This window comes from Hirsutella rhossiliensis (genome assembly GCF_020360975.1).
Source record: "Hirsutella rhossiliensis strain HR02 chromosome Unknown scaffold00001, whole genome shotgun sequence".
Classification (NCBI taxonomy): domain Eukaryota; kingdom Fungi; phylum Ascomycota; class Sordariomycetes; order Hypocreales; family Ophiocordycipitaceae; genus Hirsutella; species Hirsutella rhossiliensis.
This window is the reverse complement of record NW_025408667.1, coordinates 8906833-8927583: the sequence shown is the minus strand read 5'-3', so window position 1 is coordinate 8927583 and position 20751 is coordinate 8906833.

Genomic DNA, 20751 nt, shown 5'->3' with positions numbered 1-20751 from the left:
CTATAGCCGGCCCCTTCCGCTTATAGATTTACTATATTATACCTATAAATACTAAGGCTAAGACTTCCTAGGCGTCTTATAAGTTAGGTAGGGCGTCTGGCGCTCCCTCCCTACTACTATACTAAACCTAGGACTATATAGGGCTAAACTATAGCCTCCCTTTATATACTACTAAATATAACTTAATAACTATAGCTTCCTAAGAATTAAGGGAAAATTAAGCTAAGGGACTATATATACTACTAGTAGCCGCGGGAGGCTATTAACCTTTATAGCTACCTAGGCGATGCCTTTAATAACTGCGCCTTCTATTATAGCTAAGGCGCCCTTTATACGCTTAAAGTAAATCTTCTTTACTAGTAAGCGTAGCTTAAGGGCTTTCGCTTTATTAATTACGGTATAATACTAGTAACCCTTATTTATAAGGGTAAAGAGGAGGTAAGTTTAGTTAATAATAACTAGTATTAAAGTAGGTTCTTCTTTAATACGCTTTACTAAGTCCTCTTTAGCTAGTATTAGCTTACTAGGCTCTAGGGCCCGCCTTTATACTAGAGTTAAGCTTTTCCCTCCGCTTTATATATAGCGGAGGTTCCCTTATCTCCCTTATTATTAGATTTTAATAGGGCATAGGTAACCTATATCTCTACCGGCCTCCTTACTATAAGGTAGGGGCAAGACCTAACTATATATATACTTACGCTATAATATATATAGCGGCCCTCTTTATATCGTTTACTAATTTCCTTATAAGGCACCTACTTAGCTATCTTACTAGACTATACTACTAGTAGAGCGGCTAAGGTCTTATTATTACCGCCCCCCCTAGGGTATATAGCCGCTATCCGGACGTCGCCGTCTATAATAACCGCCGACTTAAGAGCGGGCCTAAGCGTAGATAGGTTAAGTAGGGAGGAACTATCTAGCCCGTTAGTCCCGCTTAAAGCTAAGCGCTTATATAGCTTTTAAAAGCGCGGCGTTTACTTATATCCCTAGGTTACCTTTATAAGGCGGGCTACGTAGCTTTTATAGGTAGAGGGTATTATAATAGGGATAAGTAGCTCTTAAAGCGCTAGGGAGATCGAGTTCTATAGCTAGGTAAGCTTAGCGCCGTCCTCCTAAGCGATATTACCCGCCGCCTAGGTTAAGGTCTATTCGAATTCCGGTAAGAACTCCTTAAAAGACTGCCCCTTTTACTAAGTAAGGGTCTATAGCTTATCCTATGCCTTCTCTTATTCCTATACGTTACTAAAGGTATAGACTAAGTAGTTAAAGAATACTTAGGGGTCTTTTATCTTCTTAGGACCGCCCTACTCTTAGAAGCCTACTACTTATAATATCTAGGGCTCTAGTAGTATATATAAGAGCGAGAACTAAGCCGTCTCCTTATAGCTATTAAGGCCTTATTTCTTATTAATATAGTATTTTACTATTAAGCGGTTAAGGAAGAAGTTAAAGGTCTTTAGCTTACCGTCTTAGGTAGGCTAAAGTAGTAGCTTCTATCTACTAAGGGCCGCCTCGCGCTCCGACCTCTTAGTAGTAGGGGGCGTATCTATTAAAGCTAGCGTTAAGAGGGTATTAAGGATCTAGCGTAAGGTTACTTATTAGTCTAGGTCTTATAATATCTAATAGAATAGCTTTATAAATTAAGCTTATTTATCTTACTACTACTAGGTCTCTTCTTATAAGTATTACTAGTATAGCTCTTTTACTTATTACTATAGCTATTAATACTAAGCTTTTTCTTATAGTAGCTACTACTACTACTACTACCTTAGCTAGTACTACTAAGGTTCTAATATTAGGTTTAATATAAAGATAGCTTATACTATTATAAGGTAGGTAAAGGGTTATATTATAGGTACCTTCTATTATATTATAATAATAAGCTATATAGGATCTAACTATATACCGCGCCTACTACTATTAAATACGCGTTTATATATATAGCCTACCTTACTTTATAATATTATTAGCTAAGGCCTAGGCTAATACCTAGACCTATACTAAGAGTAAATACCCTTATAAATAGCCCTTCTTTCTCTTATAACGTTAGCTAATTTAAAAGATCTAAATCCCCCTTTTTTAATAGTCTTAAAAAGAGGTCTTAAATAAGGAAATAGATAAAGAAACTAATATTAAAGTAGTTAAAGGTAACGCTAAATTTAAAGAAAAAGAGGAAGCTATTAAATTAAATAGTCTAAATAAAGAGGGAAACTATAAGAAAGTAATAGAGCTAAAATACGCCTACCTTCCTATACTTCCTTTTATAAAATAAGAAGAAGATCTAAAAGTAGCTTTTTCTATTAGTCTTTTTATCTTAACCCTTAAAAGGGTAGAAAAAGTACCTTTTTCTCTCTTAAAGGATTACCTAGCTACCCTTTTATCCTTACTTTAAGAAGTAAAGGAAGGTATAGGGCTTAATATAAAAGAAGCTTAGTATATAATTACCTTAATAGAGTTACTATTAATATTTAAGGACCTATAAAGACCCTTACTTATAATAAATATACCTCCTTTATATCCTTTTTAGATATAGGGATAAGATATTAAGAAATATCTTTAATAAAATCTAAGGTAGAAGCCTTAGATAGATTCTTAGAATATAAGGCTTTAGTTAAAAATAACCGGGATAATACTACTATAAAGGAAGTCTTTTTAGATAACGTAAAAGAATTCTTATATAAAATAAATCCCTACTACTTAAGAAAGGGAATTAAATATTATACTAGCCCTCCTAGGACTCCTAAATTAAACGGAGTAATAAAGAGGATTAATAGAACTATTTTAAATAAAGTCTAGGCTATTTTATTTACGGTAAAACTGCCTAAATATTTATAGGGAGAAGCTATTTTAATAGTAGCCTATTTATATAATAGGACCCCTTACTCTTAAATAGTCTTTTAAACTCTTATAGAAAAGAAGGAAAGTAAATCTCTAGCCTTAAAAGACTTAGAGAAAATTAAGACCTTCGGAAGTACTATTTATTATAAAAATAAAGACCCCTTAGATAAGCTAGAAATAAGAGCTTATAAGGGTATTATTATAGGCTAGACTAAAAATGCTTATAAAATATATAACTTTTCGAAAAGAAAGGTAATAATTTCTAGAGATATTATTATCCTAGAAAATAAATTTATAGAAAATTAAAAAGAAGAAGACCCTAAGGACTTTAACTTTAATACCTTACCTTCTATAAATAAGGTCCTAGATAATTATTTATAAAGGGAACCTATATATAAAGAAGGCAATAACTCTTCTTTAAAAGAAAAGTAAAATAACCCTCCTATAAAAAGGGAAGATAACCCTCTTATAGAGTAGGAAAATAACCCTTTTATCGAGAAGGAAGATAACCCCCTTATAGAGAAGGAAGATAACCCTTTTATAAAAAAGGGAAATAATCCCTTTTTAGAAAAGGGATTAAATAAGGATCTAAAATTCTATATTAATATACCTAAGAAGCTAAACGGATTTTATAAAGACTATATTATATACCCTAAAATAAATACTATATTAAATAGTAAAAGTAAAGAGATTATTCTATCTTTACTAGAAAATAAGGACCCTATAGAGCCTAAAATATTTAAATAGGCTATAAATAGCTTAGAAGCTATAGAATAAAAAAGAGCTATATTTCTAGAAATAAAAGAGCTCTTAAACTAAAATACCTAGGAATTAAAGCCTCTTCCTAGTAATAGGGAGGCCCGAAGCGGCTATTAGGTCTATAAAATAAAGCAGGGTAATAATAATAATATTATTAAATATAAGGCCCGCTATATAGTATAAGGATTTAATTAGGTCTATAGCCTAGATTATTTAGAAACCTTTTCTACGATAGTAAGACCTAAATCTATTAGAATACTATTTATAATAGCTATTTTTAATAACTATGCTTTACTATAATACGATATAAAAAATGCTTTTATATATACCGAAATAGATATAGATATTTATATAAAAGTCCTTATAAGCTACGAAGAGCTAATACTTAAAGACTAGTTTAATAAAAACTAGTATAAGTATAATATTAGCTATTTATAGTTCTTAGAGCTATATAAAAAGAAAAAGCTAGTAGTAAAATTAAAGAAATTATTATATAGCCTTAAATAAAGCCTAAAGCTTTAGTATAACTATCTTAGCTCTATATTAGCTAAGATAGGATTTTCGGCCCTTCTTATAAATAAAGGGGTATTTATAAATACGTAATATAAAATTATAATAGTAATCTACGTAGATAACCTCCTAATAATAGAGCCTAATAAAGGTATAATAAATAGTCTACTTAAAAAGGTAGTAGATTATATAAAGGTTTAGCCTTTAAGTAAACTAAAAGACTTCTTAGGAATATATATAATTATAAACTAAAGTAGAAAGGAGATATTTATATCCTAGGAAAAATATACTCGTAATAGAATACGAGAATATAATAAAGAAGACTTAGGGACTTCTAATACGCCTACTATAGTAGGAGTTAAGCTTAAAAAGGCTATTATAATGCCTTTATAAAAAGAAATCCTTATTTACTAAAGGGAAATAAGGGCTCTATTATATCTAGCTATAATAAGTAAGCTAGATATTTAATATACTATTATTTCCTATACTAGATTTACTTTTAAACTAGATAATATATATTTTAAAGCGTTAAATACTATCTAGAAATATTTAAATAAATACCTTAACCTAAGGATAATTTATTACTATAATATCCCTTATACTTATCATTTTATAAAAGGTTATTCTAACGCTAGCTAGGCGTTTAATATTATAGATAGAAAATCCGTTTTTAGATACTATTTCTATATTTATAAAAATATTATAAGTTAGGCTAGCTAGAAGTAAGAATCTATAGCCCTATTAACCTACGAAGCTAAATTTATTACCTTTAAGGAGGCTAATAAAAAAGATTTATATCTAAATCGGCTATTTTATTCGATAAATAATAGCTTATCTATAAGAATTCTTAATACTATACCTCCTATCTTAATAGATAATAAGGCAGCTATTAAATTAGCTAAAAATCCGGAATTTTATAAAAAGATAAAGTATATAGATATTACTTACTTCTATACCTAAGAAAATATTAAGGAAAAGCAGATCCGGATTTTCTATATTAAATCCGAAGATAATATTACTAATATATTTACTAAGGAACTAAAAAGAGAAAATTTCTTTAAGCTCTAAAAGCTTCTTTCCCTTAAGGAATTAAAAGACCCTTAAAAAGAAAAGCTTATATCCCTTTAATAAAGGTTTTTTTAGCTATCTTTTACTTTCTTAGCTTTTCCTTTATATATAACTAATAGGTTTTATTTTCCTTTAAAAAGGTTTCCTATTAATAAAAAATAACTTATAAAAATAGGGGTTTTCCTTTAAAAAGGTTTCCTATAATAACTCTATAAGGCTTTTTCCTTATAAAGGTTTACCTAAAAAAAGGAAAAGAATTATAACTATAACTAAGATTTTTCCTACTAAGGTTTTTCCTAGAAAGGGTTTTAAAATTTTCTATTATATTCCTATTATATACCTTATTCTTAATAAGGATAATTCTACTATAAAAGAAATAACTAGTAAAGAGTACTATTTACTAACTACTCTTTAAGGGAGGCTATAAGTATATACCCTTATATTCCTATTTTACTATTATAAAGAAATAATAGGTATAGGGAGGCTCTATAAAATAAGCTAGTAAAAAGAGTCTTTATAATATAGTCTAAGGGAATAACCCTTAAAGATAAAGACCTTTACTAGATATCTATACCTTCCTTTAAGAAAAGCGGGTTAAGATAAGCCTATCCTAATAAAATAAAATATATATAAAATATATAGGTTAATTACGAGTAGAACGGATACCCTATTACCTATTTTAGTAGAGCGGTTCTAAAGATATCCGCGATACGAGAATAGATAGGGCATAGAATATTCTAGCTAAATCTATTACTTATAGTAAAGCCTATAGTCTTACGTTAACTATTACGTTATAATTAGACTACCTATTAAGTTAGGAAGATATACTATAGATAGACCTTTTTAAGTACTATAGAATATACTAAAAAGCTAACTATTTAGTCTATTAGTAAGTAAGTAATAGTCTATAAAAGATAAAGGATTTCCCTAGGAGTAGTAGAAATAATAAGTAAGTTAGTAAGTATATTTTACAACGCTATTCTTTTAATATATTATTTAGCCCCTTATATACTCGTTTTAAATTCCGGATAAAGTCCTACCTTATACTCCTTCGACCGATCTCTCCGCTTATATTATTAATATCCCGATCCTACGCTTATTACTTATACCTTTTTATAATAATAAAGGGAGATAAAAGATAGTCGATGTCTAAGTAATTATAATAAAGGATATAAAAAGAGCGCTCTAGCTAAAGATAGCGGTAAACCTAGTAGACTATATCCTAAAGTAAGCGCTAGATATATACCTAGACCTCTTTATACTTAAGAAGGCTTTAAAGATACCTTTATATAAGCTAAGGGTAAACTATAAGATTAACTTAATATTATAAAAGAATAAGGAAGAGCCCTTACTATTATAAGGACCCCTTTATATTATATTAAAGGAGGAACTCTTAGTACTAAGGAAGACCCTAAGTAAGCTAATAAATATAAACCTAATCTACTTAAGTAGCTCCTTAGCTATAGCCTTAGTACTCTTTACTTAAAAGTTAAACGGTCGCTTATAATCTTACTATAACTACTAAGCCCTAAATATAATTATAAAGAGAGATAAATACGCGCTACCCTTAATTATAAAGATACTATAAATACTTATAAAGGTAAAGTAGTTTATAAAGCTTAACGTTATAATAGCGTTTTATAAGATTTAAATAATAAAGGGCTATAAGTTTAATATATACTTTTAAATAAGGTTTAGATTATTTAAGTAGTAGGTATACCTATTTAGCTTAATAGGGATACTAGCTACCTTTTAATAATATATTAATATAGTATTAAGGGAATACCTATATAAGTTAATTATAGTTTATATAGATAACGTTTTAATTTATTTATTAAGGTGTTTTTAAGATAATTAAAAGAAGGTAGTAATAGTACTTTAAAACCTATAAGAAGCGGGCTTAATACTAAACCTAAGGAAGTATAACTTTATAATAAAGAAGTTTAAGTACTTAAGCTTTATTATATAAGTAGGAGGTAAGGTTTAATATAACTTAAAGATAATCTAAGTAATATAGACTTAGTAAGTATCTTAGAGTATAAAAGGAGTCTAGAGCTTTCTTAGCTTTATAAATTACTTCTAGGCCTTTATACTACTTTATATAAAGGTATTAGTATTATTACGAAAAAGATATAGTCGCCTATTAGATATAAGCGATAGCGTTAATTAACGTATATAGTATACGCGACACACCCCCTTAGGGATATCGGGTTAATTCGTCCCGGGATACCTAGATATCCTAGACCACAGCGGGAATTTTTATATAGGCAGGCCCTATACTAAAACCGCGCTTAATTGCGCTGGCGGGACTCGAACCACGGGCCTTTCGGGTAGTGCGCGCCAGGCTAGCTAGAAGAAGTGCGTGCGCAGTTACCGGGAAGTTCCCGGAGGGGTAACCCCTCCGCCCGGGCTTATAACTATCACGAAAAAGATATAGTCGCCTATTAGATATAAGCGACAGCGTTAATTAACGTATATAGTATACGCGATAAGTATACCTAGATAGCCTTTATAAAAATATATAATTTTTAATATAAATAGATAAGTACTAAGTAGCGTTTAAGTTTATTTAAAATGCCTTTTATAATACCTTAGTACTATAACTCTATAACTTAAAAAGAGATATATACTTAAAGGTAAACTGTTTTAGATATATAATAAAGGGGGCGCTTATATAAGTAGGGCTAAATAGTATATAATACTTAGTAGGATTCTTTTTAAAGAGACTAAACTTAGTAAAGTATAACTACTTAATCTATAATAAGGAGATACTTATAATTATATAGTACTTAGACTTTTAAGGAGTAAAACTCTAAAATATACCTACCTTTATAGTATAAACTAAATATAATAACCTAAGGTACTTTATAATAAAGAAAAAGTTAAATAAGAAATAAAGCTAATAAGTAATAAAGCTTATATCTTATAACTTTATACTAAAGTTCTAGCTAAAGAAGCTAGTAGTAGTACTTAACACGCTATCTTACTATAAGTAAGATCGGCTAGTAGGCGAAATAAATAAAAGGGAGATAGGGTAAGTAGTCTAGATAATTTTAAAGACCGTATACTTATAAGGCCGCTTAGTCCCTACTAAGGGCTAATATACTAACTTACTATAACGCTTAACTTAAGATAAAGTAGTAGTAGTAGCGCTATAAGTAAGTAAAAGAAGGGTAGGTATAGTAGTATATATTAATAGAGTAGCTAGGCCTACTAAACGACTTAAGGAGGAAGCGAATAAAGGCAATAATTAACTAGAACTTAACCTAAACTTAAACTAAAATATACCCTAGGAATAAGCTAACCCTATATTAATATTTAATAACTAAGGGCTATAAGAGAAGTAAATAAAGATACTAAGGAAAGATAAGGAGTACTAAGCGGTATTTTAAGTAGTATATAAAAGGGAAAGATCGCTAGTACTAAAATAGTAATTAAAGGTATAGCTAAGTAAATATATAATTAATATTAAGAGATAGTTATACTTTTATAATAAGCTATAAGTACTAAAGAGGCTAACGTACTATAAAGGAAAAGGGGCTAAGGAATAAGATATACTTTATATATAAATAGCTTAGTAAATATATAACTTAATAGTAGTAGGATACCTAGGAAAAGAAAGGACCTTAGTAATACTAGCCTAAGAATATTTTTAGCTTAGCTAGTTAGTAATAGTAAGATAGCTTATTACTAACTATAGACTATATAAAAAGGGGTATATATAAAGGTAGCTTTAAAAAGGACTTTTAAAGCCCTTATTACTACTATCTTAACTATTTATATACTTATTAATAGACTTTATAGTTAAACTACCGCTAACTAAGATAAAAGGTATAAGGTATTTATAAGTAATTATAAACTAGCTAATAAAAGTAGTAACTCTTAAAGTAATACTAGTAATAAAGGTAATAGTATATATAATAAGGTTCCTTTAAGCTTACTTTTACTTTTATAAGATATTAAGGTTAATTATATTAAATAAAAGGATAAACTAAAAAGGAAACTTTTAAAGAGAGTTCTATTAATAAATAAGAGTATAAAGGAGGTTAAGTTTAGTATACTACTTATAGATAAATAAGTCGACTAAGTATATAAACTAAGAAGTATAAGTATACCTTTAAGTATATATTTACTATACCTAGGATAACTAAGGAGTATAGCTACTATATATATAAGCTATACTAAATAACTATATAGCGTTAATAATAAGTATAAGCTTATTATTTATAATATATAAATATAATATTAAGCTAGTTTAAATAGTAAGAGTAAAAGGGCCGCTAGCGCTAAAAGTAAGAGGGGTAAGGGAGCTCGCGTAAAAGATAAGAGAGGTAAATAACTTCTTATAAACCGCTATTATTATAACGTAAGTAAGATAAAAGGAAATAGTAAACTAAAAAAGAGCTCTTATAAAAGGGTTTAAAGTAAGTAATAAAGTATAAGTAAATATAAATAAATATATACCTAACTAGTTATATAAGAAGCTTAACTAGCTATATTAAAAGTATACTATAATAAAGGTAGTAAGCCTATATATAGTTAAGCTTAATATATTAAGGAGGGTATATAAAAGGCTTTATATAGAATTTCTTTACTAAGTAGTAAATAACTTACTACTTAAATAAGTAGTTAATAACTATTAACCGCTATTAATAATTAAGAAAGATAATAAGCCTAAGTATATTATTAAAGAGATTTAATAAGTATAGTAAAAGTAAAAAGGGAGGGGTAGATAGTAATAGGTACTTATAAAGTAATAAGGGTATATAAACCTATTATAGTACTTACTAAACGACTTCTAGGATATAAAAGCCTTAAAGAGATTTAAGAGATAGTAAGGAAATATAAAGGAGAATAATAAAGAAGGGGTAAGAAAAAAGGAATAAAAAGAGGGTAAAAAATAAGGAAGGAGAAGTAAAGGATAAAAAGCGGAGAAAAAGAAAGGGGTAGGAGTTAAGAGACGCTTACTAAAAAATAAGGAAAAGATAAAAAATAACTATAGTATTAAAGGAAAATAATAAAAGATAGATAAAGGATAGATATAAAATAAATAGTAATAAAGAATAAATAAGGATAAGGAGAAAGGTATAATATAATAAGATAAGGTATAGATATAATAAGATATATTAATAATACTAACTTAATTTTAATTAACTATAAACGCCCTTTAACTACTACTTAATTACTTTAAGATATAAATATATATCTAAGCTTAATATATAAATATAGTAGTATAGGTTAGCTTAATATACTATAATAATAGTTAAAGATAAGTAGTAGAATAAGGTTAAAAGGGAAATAAAGTATATATATAAAGGTCGCTTTAATAGTTATTAAATATCTTTTAAGATATATAGTATTAAAAGGTATTAATACTAGCGATTATTATCGTAAAGTATAGCTTAATTTTATAGTTCTTAGAGATATCCCTTAGTATAAGGGACCTAGGAAGCTAAAAAAGAGGTTTTAAAGAAGGAGCTAAAAGAGGTATAGAAAAGAGGGTAAGGGTATAAGGGGAAGTAAAAGTAGTAATAGCTTCTTATAAAGGTAGCGAGAGATAAGATAGATATACTAGTAACGGCTAGAAAGGAAGGGAAAAACCGGTAAAAAGCTCGGTAGTTAAAAGGATATTAATAGCTTGTTTAAGTAAGATCTTCTTTATTAATTAAGATACTAAACGGGTATAAAGAGGGGCGTTAAATAGAGGAAAGAAAGAGAATTAAGGAAATATAATAATTATTCCCCTACTATAATTACTACCCCTATAAGAATTAAATCTCTCTACCCTACCTATCTAACCTCTTACTTTTAATTTTATATTTATATATTTTTTATATACCTCTTATATCTCTCTTTACGAGAGTTATAAGCCTAGGAGAAATAGTATTCTTATACCTTCTAGCTACTATAAAGGGCACCTTTCGTATATCCCTTATAACTCCCTTTTACCCCTCTTACTAGAAAAGCCGATTTTTAACTAACTTTTCTACCCCTTCTCTCTCTATAACGATATCGAAAAACGACTCCTTTACTATCCCTACGGTCTATAAGACGATTCTTATAGAGCCTAAAGATTAGGATAAGTAGGTAAAGGAGCTATAGGCTCGTATAGATAGAACTATCTATAATTTAGTCTTCTCTAATAAGTAGGACCCTCTTAAGCCCCCTCTTTATCCTAAGGCAACGGACTTTATAGAGGGAGCTACCCTCTTCTTTAAGCTAACCTTTATATAGTAAAGAGCTTTTTTTACTACCTTAAGCGACTACGAGAGTTACTAAAAGGAGTACCTCTATAAGACGAAGCTACTAACTACTATACGTATAGCGATAACGGAATCCGTTAGTACTATAAAGCTAATCTCTCTTCGAGAGAAAGAGACTCTTAGGTAGTAGCTTTTAAAGCTTAAGACCTTAATAGCTCCCTTAAAGGGCTATATAACTAACCGTATTAAGAAGACCTATATAGTATACCTAGGAGCCTTTTTTACTAAGAACCTACTAGCTTCGTCGTAGCTAGCTAAGTAGGAAGAAATCCTTAAGGAAGCTAACTAATACTTCTTAATAAAAGCTCTTTTTAGTTAGTAGCTATAGGATATATCTCTACTAATAAAGCCTATTAGTAATAGTTACTTAACTATCTTTCGAGAGGCTAGCTAAGAACTAAACGAAGAAGCTATTAAAGTATAATAGTAAGTAGTTTTATTCCTTTATAGCTAGCACTCGACTTAGACGGCTCGACCTACTGCCCCTATAGCTACTATAGCCCTTATTACTGCGGTTCCCGCTACTGCTACTACTACTATAGCTATTGCCCCTCTAGCTCTACCTCCCTCGAGAGCATTAACACTGTCTTTAACGGCTGCCCTAGGCCCGGCCCCGGCTCCGCCTCTTACTCTAGGCCCGGCCCTAGCTCCGCCTCTTACTCCGGGCTAGGCCCCGGTCCCGTTAGTTAGACCGGCCCGACTAGTCCCCTAATAGACCTTTTAGTCCGTTAGTCGAAAAATCAAAGAACTAGTCGAAATCGAACCTCTTTATTAAAATTAGTAATAAGGGGTAAAAAGGGGAGGTTTTTAAGCAGACCTTCTAAATTAGGACGAGGATTCCTCGAAGAAATAAAAGACTAGACAACGAAACGGCTGCCTAGCCTATAAATCCCTAGGCTATTAGTTATTATAATACTAATAGGTCTTCGAGGAAAACCGACTTAAAGGATTTAACCCTTTAAAGAGGCTATAAGAAACGATATAATAGTCTCTTAAGGAGGACCCCTCGTTATAGAAGAAGATAGACGAGATTTAGGTTACTAAGAAATAGTAACGAATAATACTACTGCCCTTATTTAAGCTATAAATTCAAGGAAAAATCGTTAGTATAGTAAATCTAGCCTTTATCTTCCCTACGGATTAATAAGGCTAAGACTAACTATTAGAGCCCTCTAATTATCCCCTATAAAAATCAGCTATCCTTAACTCTAGTACTTCCCTCGATATCTATAATATACTCTTACGATTCTAGTCCTTTAAGAAGGTATAGAGGGAATATCTTATTACTAGGGAATTAACTATATAGATAGAGGGATATAGAAGGGTGAATTTTAAAATAGAATTACCTAACGGATCTATATAAATTCTTCGACGAAAAAGGGTAGCTTTTTATCCTTAATTTTTAACGAGCTTAATTTTATTCCGCTTTCTTTAAAAGGAAGGAATCTTCTAGGATACGACGTCTAAGCCTATAAGGCTAGTCTAAAAGAATTAGACTATTAGGCTTATCGAGGAGAAATTCCATTAATTTATTCTCGAATTCCGACCTATCCTTAGAAAGGAATTACTTAAGAAGTTAGCTTTCCCTACTAAGAGGAATAAGTCTACTATAAAGGACCCTCTTTTAGTAGCTTAAGGAGACGGTATTCTTTAGTATATATAACTTAGTTACCCGGGCCCCCTAGGTTTATATAAGCTAGGCTAATAATAGGGTATATAAATAAGGGGCCTAAAGACCGTCGAATATAAATACTATAGCTAAGGAAAGACTAAGAGACGAATTTCTAAACGAACCCCTTTATAGCTAGACTAGCTATATAAGGAAATTTAGGTCGACTAAACCAACGTCTTTAAGAACTAAGAAAGCTTTATTAAAGTAATGTTTTTTATAGACGCTTTTTTAGGGATAGTTTTCCCTTATTTCTTATAAACCTACCTAAGTAAGTATAACTAGTCTACCCTTTAGGACTTTATTAACTAGATAAAATCCTACTTTAGCTATAAGGTAAAGAAGATATAGTTTAACGGAGAGCTATTTATAAAGGATATCTTAAATTAGCTTCGAAAAAGGGGTATTTTACCCCTCTTATTAGCATTAAATACCTAGGCCTAGAACGGAGTAGTAAAAAGATTAAGGGGTGCTATAATAAAAAGGGCCTATATAATAAGACTTACTATAAAGCTTCTATACGACCTTTAGAGGGAAGTCGTTAAGACCGCTTATTACTTATAGAACCGGACCCTTAGAAGGACTACCTAAGGAATAGACTAAAAATCCCCCCTTAAGCTCTTTACGAAAAAAGGGCCTCGCTAGCCTACCTTTATACCTATAGCTATAAGGTATACGCAATAACTACCGATATATAGCTAAAAAGAAAAAAGAAAAGAAAGCTTAATCTTAGAGCCTTTATTAGTTACCTCGTCGGCTATAATTCTATAAATATCTTCTAGATCTAGATTCCTCTTTTATAGAAGGTTATTTCGACTAGGGATATAATTTTCGACGAATCTAGCTTCTTTAATAGAAAGAGGGATTAATAGCCCCTCTTACTCTTATAACGTTAGCTAATTTAAAAGATCTAAATCCCCCCTTCTTAATAGTCTTAAGAAGAGGTCCTAGATAAGGAAATAAAAAAAGAAACTAACGTTAAAGTAGTCGAGGATAACGCTAACTTTAAAGAGGAAGCTATTAGATTAGATAATCTAGATAAAGAAGGAGACTATAAGAAAGTAATAGAGCTAGAATATACCAACCTACTTATGCTTCCTCTTATATAAGAAGAAGATCTAAAAGTAGCTTTTTTAGTTAGTCTTTCCGTCTTAACCCTTAAAGGGGTAGGAAAGGCACCTCTCTTAAAAGATTACCTAGCTGCCTTTTTATCCTTACTTCGAGAAGTAAAGGAAGGTATAGAGCCCGATATAAAAGAAGACTAATTTCTCCCTTATTTTAATCGTTTTTCTAACTTTTATCTAACGCCTATAGAAGACGGTTCCTATAAAGCGTTTATAGTAAGCCGGCTTTTTAAGCTACTATTAGTAAGGAAGGTATATAAAAGAGACCTCCTAGACCTACTAATAAACTAAAATTAGCTAGAAAAACACCCCTTAAGAGACTAGTTTTTCTAGGCCTAGAAAGACTACCTAGCCTTATATAAAGAGATAGGGTCTTTTAAAGAGGTGCTTAAGGAAAAGGTAAGAGGAAAATAGGTCCTTAGCTATAAGTAGGTCTTTATCTATAAAGCTAATAAATATATCTTCCTTTAAAAGTATAAAGCCCGGCTAGTTATCTATAGTAATTAATAGGAAAAAGGGGATCTACTTACTAAGGTAACTACCTTAGTAGGGATATCTTTTTAGACCCTTATAGCTATAGTAGTAGAATTCGACCTCGAACTTAAATAGATAGATATAGTTAACGCCTTTATTAACTACTTACTTAAGGAAGAAGAAGTTATCTATATACTATAACGACCGGTATTATTCCTAAGGGATAAACCTATTAAAGGGTTTATATTAATAGATATAATAGGGCGTAGTTTAAGTAATAATAAGTATATTACGTTAGTAATAAGTTAGAGGCTATAGACCCTAGACTATAACTAGGTAATTAAGTAATCGGAATTAAAGATAAGATCGTAATAAAGATCGTAATAATTATAATATTAAAAGCTATTAAGCTATCTATTTAAAGGAGTATTCCGTTCCTTCCTTATATATCTTAAGAGCTTCCCTAGATCGCCGAGAGCGCTAGGTAATCCTATTATCTAGGAGCGCTAGAGCGCTAGAGCGATCCTACGATCCTAGCTATAGAGCGTTAGAGCGCTAGAGTAACCTATTACTCTAAACTTAATTAGCCTATTAGTCCGTTTAATATTCCTTGCTCCCTACGTTATATAACCTCGTAATATATATTAGTCCCCGCGGTTTACTAGACTGTAGTCGTAATAGGATGCCTCCCCTCCTTTTAGTCTTATCCCTAAGACCTATTACTTTAGCCGCTATATATAAATATACCCTTATCGCGTCGTGCGTAAGTATATCGTTCCTTATTCTTTTATCCTTTTAGGATATACTACTAATAGTATATCTAGTTATATTTAAAAATCCCATTCTTATAATTCCGATAAATTACGTTAACGATCGGAGCTAGTATCCTAGACCGAGATCTATAGTATTAAAATTATACCTTACTCTTATTATTTTTAGTTAGGCCTAACTTATAAAGTCGGCGAGCGTTTTAATCGGTGTTTTAAATATACTTCTATAGGCCGCTCTTATAATAGTTATAATATAGCGTCCGCCTATTCGTTTTATCCCTTTCCTTCCCTATTATTCTTTTTACTAATATTCCTTCTTTTCTAGTTCGTTATATTATAAATTAATAGTAAAAGATTAATTTAGACGAATAGAAAGTAAAAGAAGAGTTAGAGGAAGCGATAGCTCGCCTAGCTTAGATTAGGAAATAGAAGCGTTTCTTAAAGGACTAAGGTAGTAAGTTATTTTAGCGGGGTATATAAGCTATTAATAAAGAAGATAGTATAACGCGTTCTTCTTAAAACGAATTAGTTTATTTATTAAATAAGGAAACTATTGCTATTAGTAAGGTTTAATCGTTTAGTACCTTAAACGTATTAGACTAAGATACTATTCTTAGTAACCCTATATTTCTAATTAAGGGTTCGCCTAGTAGAACTATTAGAGTAGAGAGCTATAATAGGTTAAGTGCTTAAGTAGTTCCTAGGTATTTTCCTTTAATCTATATCCCTTTTACTTAATAAGGTATTCTTATTACTAACCTTATTTTCTTATATCTAGTATTTATTTAGCTTTATATTCTTAATTATTATTAACTTCGATTTTATCTTATAGTTTAGCGTTTTATAGTACTAGTTCTAATAATAAGATATAAAATATTAGGTATATTTATATTATTATTAGTAGCGAAAGTTTATAGTTAACTTTTAAAATAGCTTTCTTAACTTTAAACGGTCTAAGTTTCTTAAAATCTAATTTATTACTTAGTCGTTTTATTTTAATATTTCGTTATATAAGGTAGACTATATCTCCCTCTTAAAAGATTAGTCCCTATAATCTTTTCCGATTATAATAAGTAGATATTCGTTCTCTAATAAATTAAAGTTTTTATTATATTTCTTTATATAATTTTTATAGCTAATCTACTTATAGTATTACTTATTCCGCTTATAGTCCTTATCGAGTAACCTTAAATACTTCTGGGTTATATCTATAATTAGTATATATTAGTAAGAGCTTAGTTATTTCTATAACTAAGCTATTATAAGCTAGTTATGCTATTAGTCGCTATTTAACTTAATCGTTTTATTTATAACTAATATAGTATTATAAATATTATTTAAGCGTTTAGTTAAGTCGTTTTATTTATCTATCTATTTATAGGTAATAAGCTATACTAAGCTTATATTTCGTCCTTAATTATACTATAAGAGCTTACTAAAACTTAGCTATAAACGTACTTCCTTTATTAAAGATAATCTCGTTTAGTAGTCTATAATTACTAATAATAGTTTATAGAAATATATATACTAGTTCTTCTATATTACTTACTTCTTTATATAGTAAGAAGTACCTATACTTTATTAGTCTATCGGTAATAACGAATATACTATTATACTTAACGTTAGTTATAGGTTCTTTTAATATTAGTAGCTTTATAATATAGTTAAAAGCTATTAAATCCTATAGTTTTTCTAGTACTAGTAGCGGTTATAATTCTCTATATAATTTATATCGTTTAGCTTTACTTTATACGTAAAGTTTATATTCCTTAATAACTTATTATACTACTTCTTTAAGCTATAAGAAGTTATATTATCGTTTAATCCGTTCTATTATTCTTTAGATTCCTTAGTATCTATATATTAGATATTTATATATATCTTATATAACTTTATCTCGTAATTCTAGTAGTATTTAGATTTTATCTTTATATATTAAAACTTCTAAATATTCTATATTATATCCGTTTAATACTTTATATTCTTTTATCTATTTTAAGATCTTTTAGTATATTAAGTCGTCGGGTTATACTTTAAATATTATATTTAGCTATTATTGCTAGTAGTTCCTATTTTTATTAATTTCTAGGAGCTATCCTTTCGCTATAGGTGCTCTTATATCGTAGTTACTTCGTCTACTAAGGGTATTAGCTTAACCGTTTTCTATTCCTTTTTTATAGATTATTTTATAGTTAAATTCTAATAAATATTCGGCCTATCGGATCTATCGTCCGTTTAACTATTATATAGTTATAAAGTATAAGATGTTTTTATAATCTATATAGACCTTAACTTTATACTTACTTCTAAGAAGGTAGTATTAAAATTCCTTAAAAGCTTAAATAATTATAAGGAATTCTTTATTATAGATAGGGTAATTAAGTTCTATGCTATATAGCTTTTTTAAGTAGAATATAATTAGTCGCAGTCTTCCTTTATCCTCCTTCTATCTAATTTATACTCTTAGAGTAAAGTTTAATATATCGGTTTTAAGTTCGATTTATCGTTCTAGATCGAAGGTAGTTAAGACTAGTTTTTATATAATTATAGTCTTAATATATTCGAAAGCTTTATTAGCTTTATCGTCCTATATAAATTCTTTTTCCTTCTTTATTAAGTTATATAGTAGTACTATAATCTTTCCGAAATCTTTAATAAATCGTTAGTAGTAATTTATAAATCCTAGGAAACTTTATATATCCTTAACGTTCTTTAGCGTTAGCTATTCTTTAACTAAGTTAATCTTATCTTATTATATTTATATCTCTCTTAATAAGATTATATATTTAAGGAAATCTACTTTTTATATATAGAACTTACTTTTCTTTAGTTTAACTAGTAACTTTATATTCTAAAGTACGTAGAGTACCTTATAGACGTGTTCCTTATATTCTCCTAGGGTATCTAAGAAGATTAGGATATTATCTAAGTATACTACTATAAAGATATCTAAGTATTCGCGTAGGATATTATTAATTATCTATTAGAAGGTAGCTAGTATATTTATAAGTCTAAATAGTATTACTAGATATTTAAATAGTCTAAATTTCGTTCTAAAGGCTATTATCTATTTATATCCCTTTTTTATATATATTAAGTTATAGGCGCCTTTAAGGTTAAGGGCTATAAACTATTTTTTACTATATAGTCGATCTTATAGTTTTAATATAAGCGGTAATAGTATTCGGTCCTTTATTATAATATCGTTTAAGCGTCTATAGTCGATAACTAGTTATAGCTTACTATTTTTCTTTAAAATAAATATAACTAGGTAGCCTACTTTAGATATTAACGTTTATATATATCCCTTTTATAGATTCTCGTTAAGGTAGTCGTATAGCGTTTATAGTTACTTTTCGTTTAAGTTATAGATCTTATAGAACGTCGGCGTTATTCTATCCTTAAGATAAAATTTATAGTCCTATTAGCTATATTTAGGTAACCCTATCTTAAGTTCTTCCTTAAAGAGTTTATTATATTTCCGGTATTCCTAAGGGATATTCTTTATTTTATCTTATAGGCTTTATTCTTTCTTTTAAGAGCTAGTTTCTCTTAACTTAAGCTCTTTATTAATTTATTTAATGTCTTTCCTTAGAGTAGTAATAACTCTTTAGATCTTTATATTATATACTTTATTCTATTTATATTAGATACTAGGTTATATTATCGCGAAGCGTGGCTTAATTTCGTAGTTCTCGGAGATATCCCTTAGTAAGAGGGACTAAGGAAGCTAAAAAACACCCGGTATAGAAGAAGGAAGAAGGAGCTAAAAAGAGGTATAGAAAGGAGGGTAGGGGCATAAGGGGAAGTAGAAGTAGCGATAGCTTCTTATAGAGGTAGCGAGAGATAAGACGGATGTGCCGGCAACGGCTAGAAAGGAGGGGAAAAACCGGCAAAAAGCTCGGTAGTCGAAAGGACATTAGTAGCTTCTTTAAGCAGGATCTTCTTTATTAATTAAGATGCTAGAAGGGTATAAAGAGGGGCGTTAGATAGAGGAAAGAAGGATAATTAAGGTAATATAATAATCACTCCCCTACCTTTATTGCTGCTTCTATAAGAATCATATCTCTCTGCCCTGCCTATCTAACCCCTTACTCTTAATTTTACCTTTGTGTATTTTTATATACTTCTCGTATCTCTCTACGCGAGAGTTATAAGCCCGGGAGGAATAGAATTCCTATACCTTCTAGCTGCTGTAAAAGGCACCTTCTTATATCCTTTTACCCCTCTTACTAGAAAAGCCGATTTTTAACTAACTTTTCTGCCCCCCCTCTTCTTTCGCAACGATAACGAAAATCGACTCCTCTACCGTCCCGACGGTCTATAGGACGATTCTTATAGAGCCCTAAGATTAGGATAAGTAGGTAAAGGAGCTATGGGCTCGTATAGATAGAACTATCTATAATTTAGTCTTCTTTAATAAGTAGGACCCTCTTAAGCCCCCTCTTTATCCTAGGGCAACGGATTTTATAGAGGGAGCTACCCTCTTCTCCGAGCTAACCTCTATATTATAGAGAGCTTTTTCTGCTACCTTAGGCGACTACGAGAGTCACCGAAAGGAATACCTTTACGAGATAAAGCTACTAACGGCTACTTATACGGCGATAACGGAATCCTTTAATGCCGTAAAGCTAATCTCTCTTTAAGAGGAAGAGACTCCTAGGCAGTGGCTTTTAAAGCTCGAGACCTCGATAGCTCCCTCGAGAGGTTATATAACTAACCGTATTAGGAAGACCTATACGGCCTACCTAGGAGCCTTTTCTACTAGGAACCTGCTAGCTTCTTCGTAGCTAGCTAAGTAGGAAGAAATCCTCGAGGAAGCTAACTAATACTTCCTTATAGAAGCTCTTTCCGGCTAGTAGCTACGGGATATATCTCTACTAATAAAGCCTATTAGTAACGGTTACTCGACTATCTTTTAAGAGGCTAGCCGGGAACTAGACGAAGAAGCTGCTAGAGTATAATAGCAAGTAGTCTTATTCCTTCGAGGCTAGCACTCGACCTAGACGGTTCGACCTATAGCCCCTATTGCTATGGCTCCCGCTGCTACTGCTACGGCTGTTGCTCCTTCGGCTCCTCCTCCCTCGAGAGCCTTAACGCCGTCGTTAACTATAGCTACGGCCCCGGCCCCGGCTACGTATCTTGCTCCGGGACCGGCCCCGGTCCCGTTAGTTAGACCGGCTAGACTAGTCCCCTAATAGACCTTTTAGTCCGTTAGTCGAAAAATCAGGGAACTAGTCGAAATCGAACCTCGTTAAAATCAGCAATAAGGG